Genomic DNA, 6502 nt, shown 5'->3' with positions numbered 1-6502 from the left:
CTAGATAGATAGATAGATAGATAGATAGATAGATAGATAGATAGATAGATAGATAGATAGATAGATAGATAGATAGATAGATAGATAGATAGATAGATAGATAGATAGATATATAGATATATAGATAGATAGATAGATAGATAGATAGATAGATAGATAGATAGATAGATAGATAGATAGATAGATAGATAGATAGATAGATAGTAATCATAATCATAATTCAAATTTAAACTTTTAACATAAAAGGGAGCAGTTAAGTCCCGTAAAGCTTTTAAATATCTACATTTATAAAAAATATATATTTTCCTGATCCACTAGGGTGTTTGTTTTGTTAATAACAGACCTTTCTCAATAATACAATTTATATCATTTGAATACAATTTTACAACCTACATAATTTATGTTGCGTTTATGCAGTCCATTGTACTTTCTTATCTAATTACAGTAAATCAATCAATAAATACATAAATAATAAATGTATTATTTTAATACATTTATTATTAATACATAAAACTTTAATTCCCTCACATCTACACTGAACCGACTCTTTGGTGTCATTTAATCACTAAAAACCAAATACTTTATTGATTAATATATTTTTAAATACTTTTATGTCAGATTGTCACATGCAGGTTTTAGTTTGAACCGAACAACTTTCAAGTTTTTCTCCTTTTATTTTAATATATTTTTTATATTTTTGAACATTTCTTCAAGAAATGTAGTTATGACTTATTTTTGTTTGTGTTGTTTCTTTTTGTCAGCACAATTACTATCACCTTGTCAAACAGCATGTCAGGGTGACATTTTTAAACACTGTCATCACAAGTTAAAAAAAAAAGCTTTAATATCAAGAAAATAAAAATTAAAGAGGAAACAGAGGAGAAGGAGGTGAAGGGAGGGCTGGAAAAAAGAAAGCTATTTATACTTTCTGCTCTAACAAAAGCTTGTTGAGACTAATGCAGTAAATTCACAAGCTCTATTGAATTCTCACTAAAAACAGCAGAAGAATCAATTCTTACAAGTGCAGAAACACTGAAAACGATGTCAAGAGACAAACAGTATTTTACAGATACTCAGTGACTTTTGTTCAAAATGCATGACAGTAATGAAACTAAAATGTGTGAACTTTAAATGTATGCAGTAATGTAAGCGTCAATGTGAGTTTAAAGTATCAAAAACTTTATTACATTGAAGAAAAACCCTAAAGTCTGATTTAATACACTGTAAATAAAACCAGAAGAAGATAATAAGTCTTATCAGTGTAATTAGTTTTTCCTGAGGGCAAATGATGAGCCTTCTGTGCGTGATACAATCCAAACAGCACAAGAGCCGAATTTAGCAAATTAGGCACCGAGAGATAAGTGCAGATCTCTGGGAATTCTTTGTGCAAATATTTTCACTTCTGTTGTGATGGGGATGTCAGACAACTGGCTCACAACAGTCAGCCACGTGAACCCTGGAAGCCTGGAGCTCCGCGGGCCTTCCAGCTACCTCCCTTTTATCCTGGCATGGAGTGAACCTGTCGCAGCAAATGTTGTTCCTGAACACAATCCATTCCCTGATTAGATTTGTCACCACGGTGCAGCTGGAATAAACATTTAGCAGTTCTGTTTAAGCACGGCGACAGAGCTGCTGTACTTTGGACTTTGCAAATCTGAGTAAGTGGATGATGAATCTAGCCTCCAGACAAAGCAGATCTATGATCAGAGCGAAAGGCATTTCTCAGAGCAGGTGGAAAGAGGCTTGTAGAGCTCTGTGAGTAATCCTGTTGACTTTTGCTTTTGGAGCAGGGCATCAGGCTGAAAGGCTTGGCATCACCAGACGAGGAGGATCAATTCTCTCGGAGTTAAAAGTGCAGCAGCACTTTGCTGGTCGTACAAAGATAGTGATGATGCACAACACCCCTGACCTTCACACTTCCTGTTGGGCTGTTTTACAACTTTACTTTTAAGGCCTTCTTAAAGGCATTGAGAACATTGATTCATGCTCTTTCTATGTGGAAAATTTAAGTTTACTAATTTTAACAAAGTTTTACCAATTATTTTAACTTTACCTCATTTTGCCTATCAGTCTGTTTGAGTGTGTTTACCGGCTTTATTGCTTTGCATTCTGTTTGATAAACTACAACATTGACTCCTTGTTGCTCTGTCTTCATTCTCCCTTTTATAGGAGAACCCATACTTGTGTAGTGATGAGTGTGACGCCTCTAACCCGGACTTAGCGCACCCTCCTCAGCTGATGCAGGACCGTGAACGCAACGGCCTCATCACTTACTGGCAAACCGTCACCTGGAGCCGCCACCCAGAGCCCCTGCTGGCCAACATCACCATGTCCTGGAACAAGAGTCTGGAGCTCACGGACGACATGCAGATCACGTTCGAATATGGCCGTCCCACCATCATGGTGCTGGATAAGTCCATGGATCACGGGCGCTCTTGGCAGCCCTACCAGTTCTACGCTGACGACTGCCTGGACGCCTTCAACATGCAGCCAAAACGGGTGCGTGACCTTTCGCCTGCAAACCTCACACGGGTCATCTGCACTGAGCAGTACTCGCGTTGGGTCGGCTCCAAGAATGACAAAAACGTCAAGTTCGAGGTGAAGGCGCGCTTTGCCGTGTTCGCCGGACCTCGGCTGCAGAACATGGACAACCTGTACACCCGCATGGAGAGCATGAAAGGCCTGAGGGATTTCTTCACCTTCACCAACCTGAGGATGAGGCTGCTGCGGCCCGCCCTTGGAGGCACCTACGTCCAGAGAGACAACCTGCTCAAATACTTCTACGCCATCTCCAACATCGAGATACCTGCTAGGTGAGGACTTGCTTTGAACTTGATATTTATACACATGGTTGCTGATGCTGACACAAAACAACATATTTTATTATAAAAACACTTAGAAAAAATAATTTTAGGAATTTCAAATTTAAAAAATTTATGACCTTTAGAAATGGGACTCGGTGGAAGGGTTATTAACACTTAATATCATCTCTCTTTCTTGCTATCTCTCTCTCTGCACTGCATGCTGGGAGATGGCACGAGTGAGTAAAAGTGATAGTTGAGCATATGGAGTTGTTAAGTGGCGTTTGAGAGTTTTGATTGTTTGTTCCATATTTATTTCACTCTTTTAAGTTGTTCAACAAAGTTCAGACAGGTCATCTGGACGGTTTCTTTATTTTTTGTTTTTTGAGATGTTTCGTCCTTCATCCCAAGGTCTTCATCAATCTGAGGAGCCACAAACAAACTGAGTCCCACAAGCAGCACACTCCCATAGTGTACCAACCAGTTTGCTGTGATAAGCTGGTTTCTGGGGCCCGCCCTCTCCCCTTGTCGACTCCTCTGAGGCAACCATAGCCAAAGTGGTTCAAAACATCAAAGTTCATGCTCAGTAATCCAGGTAGAAAATCCAACAAAGTTAAGTCAGGTCATCTGGACGGTTTCTTTTGTTTGTTTGTTTTTTGGAGATGTTTTGCCCATAATCCAAAGGATGAAGGGCAAAACGTCAAAAAATAAAATAAAATAAAAAATAAATAAAAAGTTCCGATTGACCTGATTGAATTTTGTTGGATTTTCTGCCTGGATTACTGAGCATGAACTTTGATGTTTTAAGGTGTTCTTAACTCAAAATTAAGACAAGTTCAGTTATTTTATTGATTAATAGAAGTCGTTAAAATGGTGCCCCTCCCTGGTGAGAGTTTGTGTCCCGTCTGTTATGACATTAGACTTATGGCTGCTCCATGTTGGACAATGGACATCCTGATGCTGCTCAATAACCCAGGTAGATACATCTAACAAGGTTGAGTCAGGTCCTCTGGATGGATTCTTTTGGAATGGAACAAGAACAATAGAACTTTTATTTTGTTTTTGGCTTCAGGAGAACAGGTTGGCCATGATAACATCATTTATAGCTATCAGATTAATAAAGTAGTGGTGGCCTTTGACTGGTTTACCAGATAGTTAAAATGGAACTAGCATTGGATGATTGGCTTGAAGCCATGTCTTCACACTTTGTGTCTGTGACACATATTACTGTGTCGAGCATCCCATCATTAACATAGCACTTTGGCAACAGCTGCTGTTTTAAATGTGCTTTATAAATAAAGTTGACTTGACTAATTTCTAATGAGTAACCGGAGAAAGAGTCAACTCGTTTTGACATATTTGCTAATGGTTTTAAAAATGTGCATATTTGCTGGTAAGGTGCCAGAAGACCGCGTATTCAGTTTATATGTAGACAAACGTTCCTTTATTGTATTTGAAAGATCATATTCAAACTGTGGTGGTATCTTTCATAGTTAAATTTTAAAAAAAAATTATTTTTTTATGCTGTTTGCATGAGTTCTGGAAACACAAAGTATTTCTAATGTGGCAGTGTTAGTCATAAGCAATCATCCGGCCAGCAGAAAGAACTAGTTGCAGGTGGGGATGCCAGTGTGTAGTGGGCCTGCAGTGGATAAGGAAGACAATGGACCTAAACCTACTCTTAATACTGCAGTGAGCAGCATATTGTAAGCCACAATGACTGGGAATGACAAGTGGCAGTGCTGGTGACACTGGAACCAGAGCTGTCAACTATCACAAACCTGATGGTATTGGTGTTCAAAGTGTCTTACAAGGAGAAGAGAATGTTGTAATCAGTGTCCCAGGTCTGAGTCTTTGGAACAGAAACCCATTGAATACTGACAATATATCACAAAAGCACGGTGAGATAACTGACAAGAGTCATGGTGAGGACGACAGACGAATGAAAGAAGTAGCTTGTACTTCAAAAGGTGAACAGAGGAATAAATTGTAAAAAAAAAAAAAAAAAAAGATGAGATTTTTTAAGCTATGCTGGAAGATGACACTCTTTCACAGTATTCTGACACTGTACTGTGTCTCGCAGAATGACCAACATTTCTTTATTTATTTTATTTATTTATTTATTTATTTATGTTGATGACAAATTATGTCCTTGATGAAACATTTGGTAGACAGCTTGTAGACATTTTGAAAATCCTCCCTAATATAATACAATTATTAAATCTGTTTATAAAATAATAAATCTGTGCTCTTATGATCCAGTAAACAGAGGAGAATCTGACGGAAGACAATAATGACTGACTTTAGGAGAAACAAAGAAGAAAAAGGTTCTCTGACTTCATAGTTATTCGACAATGGTTGAAGCACTGCTGGTGACTATGGTCTCTTTAAAGGCTCTCGCTGATCTCTTTTCACCTCCTTCTTTTTTTTGTTCTTTATGACAACATTAATAATAGGTACTTTAAACATCAATGGAGTAAAAGACAGAGAAAAGTCCGATTTGTTTGCTGAGCTCAGTAAGTCTAAAAACAGTGATTCTTACAAGAAGCTCTGCAGACAATGAAGGTTGGAAGAACAGTTTTTTTACTGACCTCAGTGCAGATGTAAGATTTTCATCCTAAAACTTGAAAATGTTTCTGTTGCTAAAAAAGTGAAGGGTAAACTCCAGGTAGTCCGAAATACAATTTGAGGGTTACAGTTTGTTTTTATTAATGTGTACTCCCCAACTTCAGATGATCAAACTCAGTTGTTTCAATTACTGCATAATCACTTCCAAATGTTTAATAGTACTTCGATAATAATTCTTGGTGGTGGCTCAAATTGCACCATAAATCCTTCTGTTAACAGAAATGCAGAAATGTATTTATCAGCAGCCTTAATTTTGTCTCTTGTCACAGAAAATTACTTTATAGATGTTTGGAGGAAGTTAAAGCCAACTGTTAGACAGTAAACATGGGTCACAGGTAGAAGCAGCCTTTAGCTAGGTCAGATCATATCTCTCCAGTTTTAGCTTCTCTCCATTGGCTCCCTGTCAAGTCCAGAATTGAATTCAAAATCTTACTTGTAACCTACAAAGCTCTCAACAACCTAGCTCCATCTTATATTTGAGATATTATTGTTCCATATTGGCCTAACAGAGCACTTCGCTCTCAGACTGCAGGTTTACTTGCGGTTCCTAGAGTTTCCAAAAGAAAAATGGGAGGAAGATCTTTCAGTTTTCAGGCTCCTTTCTTTTGGAACCGACTTCCAGCTTCTGTCTGTGAGGCTGACACATTGTCCAGTTTTAAGACTGGGATTAAGATGTCCGTTTTTAATAAATCCTATAGTTATGGTTGGCTTGTTATGCTGCTATAGGCTTAGACTACCTGAAGGACAAATTGATTTCATTTCTTTAAACGAATTGTTAAAATTGAATAGTTTTCATTTGATACTATTTCTACGTGATTCTTGACCTGCCATTGTGTATCAGTTCCTCTCAAACCCAGCTGATCGAAGCAGATGACCGCTTGTCCTGAGCCTGGTTCTGCTAAAGGTTTCTTCCTCATGAGGGAGTTTTTCCTTTCCACTGTCGCCTTCATGCTTGCTCAAGATGAGAGTTTTGTGATGGAGTTAAACTCAAAGCAGTCTGCTCCTCAGATAAATTGTGTAAACTTGTTTATCTATCTATCTATCTATCTATCTATCTATCTATCTATCTATCA

At 37.9% G+C, this 6502-nt stretch overlaps 1 protein-coding gene across 1 annotated transcript in view; it reads right to left on the bottom strand.

Annotated features, from left to right (window-relative positions):
• Window positions 1-6502, bottom strand: part of LOC119424508 (histidine-rich glycoprotein-like) — a 58975-nt gene that overhangs the window by 640 nt on the left and 51833 nt on the right. The window lies entirely within an intron of this gene.

This window comes from Nematolebias whitei, chromosome 18 (assembly GCF_014905685.2).
Source record: "Nematolebias whitei isolate Nwh7 chromosome 18, NemWhi1, whole genome shotgun sequence".
Taxonomy (NCBI): domain Eukaryota; kingdom Metazoa; phylum Chordata; class Actinopteri; order Cyprinodontiformes; family Rivulidae; genus Nematolebias; species Nematolebias whitei.
Note: the sequence above shows the minus strand (reverse complement) of the source record. Positions and strands in the feature narration are given on the sequence as shown.